Consider the following 2,039-nt stretch of genomic DNA (forward strand, 5'->3'; position numbering starts at 1 on the left):
GAAAACAAATGCGGTTACAGTGTAAGTATTTTAACTGTAATAGAGTCAAAAAGGTATGGCCTACGTTCGACGAGCACGAACGGTAGCGATCGGTTGGTTGTTCACAAAACAACAGCGGTTACACCCGTGTCAGTGGTTCCTTTTGTTTCTGAACCAATGCTTCATCGAACGTTTTCGGTTGATCACCGGTTACTTGCGCAGACAATACTTATAATTGGTCGGAAATGTCAGGTGGTTTCATCAACCAGCTTAAGTTGCGGTTGACCGGTAGATAAACCGACGAGGCTCAAAGATCACGTGCTTTAACCAACCAATCAGCAGCTTAAAATGGCAACCGGTGCATTAATCGGTTGATCATAGAACGCTGCGGTTAGTAACTGGTTAATCACCGGTTTACCGGTTAAGTTCGTCGAACGCAAACATAGAACCACATCGGAAGCAACCAGTTAACCGGTTGCTCTCACGAACGCTGCGGATAACAACTGGTTAGTCACCGGTAGACCGGTTGAGGTTGTCGAACACAACCGTGAAGTAGCTAATCACTATTCGCCATAGACTAATAATAAGAGTAGACCGAGCTTTCTCATTCTTGCTGATAAAGAAAATTGGTTCATAGATGTATCATGTGACTAGTGGAAGGGCTTGGCGAAGACTTTGGTAGCATGGTTGCTAGATGGCAGCATTATCTATAGTTTGGCACTCGACATGTATTTTAAGACAATGTGTTTTCATTAAAAAAAACTTCCAGGTGCAGAGATTGAACTGTTTTTCTTTTAGTTATGCATTATTTTGACATTAGTAATAGTTTTTGATCAGTTTTCGGTAACTTTTATTTCATTTGGAGCTGTCAGCGTTGGCGTGAACGAAATGGCGTAAACGTTTTGCGTTAACGCAAAAATGTACTAATCGGTATCTTAAATTGAAACTGTAGGTAAAAATCTTACCGTTTGCTGATTCTTCTTGGTCGCTTGCATCTTTTATTGCTTAGAGAGTTATTGAAATTGACTAAAGAAAATGCACAATGCTATCTAACCGAAAAACTCACTATATTAACAAAATATTTACAACTTAGAATAACAAATTTACAAATCGGACTCCATAAAAGATCATTCTTCCGTGTTCCATCAATTCTATTTATTTTATTTCGCGCTGGCGTTGATCGTCTGCTACGATTAGCGCCCGCTGTTGCTAGGATATCCACCAGTCACATGGTTTGGTTTATGAGCAGCAAAAGGGTTGCCATAGCTCGGTCTACTCTTATTATTGGTCTATGCTATTCGCAACCACTGACCTGTATACTAACTGGACCGCGCATCGCAGGTTCTGACGAGCGGAGAAGTAGAAGCGAATAGAAGCTCTTGGGATCCACCATGCTCACACACAACTCGAAGTGAAACTAATGATTGGTGTATTGAGCTGCGCGCTTTAAATTTAGTTATTCCACTAAATATAAGCGAAAAAACCGTTTCATGTTGAAAAACTAACATCATATAAAGTCTAGCATCGTTTCGTCTGGAACAGACGTTAAAAACATTCAGTTTTTAATTTTAATGAAATAGAAACCTGTCGAAAAATGGGTGTTAAAACCGTGATGAGATTCGTCAGTGCAATATTATACCGATTCAGACCTCCCCCCCCCCCGCCCCCACCATTTAAAAACCGAAACATCGTCTTATTTTGTTTTTAAAGTATTTTTATTTTTTAACTAAAGGCCGGATTAGAAAAGAATTGTTTAATTTAAGAAAAGGTTCCTATTTTTTAAAAATATAAGTAAGAGATACGCCCGCTTACCGAATAATTCATTTAAAAAAAATTTAACAGTACAATTTTTGCCTCTGTCCAATTTTAAATAAAGAATGTTTTATACACTAAAAATGTATTTCCATAGAACTCCTAAATTTGTCTATATTAAATATAATTAATAAAAAATAAAATATGTTTATCAGCAATTCTGAACAAATTGATATTGCTTGAAATATCGTTACAATTTATTCAAAAAAGTCAATTTGTTTTTAAACAATTTTTAATATTGCATATGG

This window comes from Uloborus diversus, chromosome 2, assembly GCF_026930045.1.
Source record: "Uloborus diversus isolate 005 chromosome 2, Udiv.v.3.1, whole genome shotgun sequence".
Lineage (NCBI taxonomy): Eukaryota > Metazoa > Arthropoda > Arachnida > Araneae > Uloboridae > Uloborus > Uloborus diversus.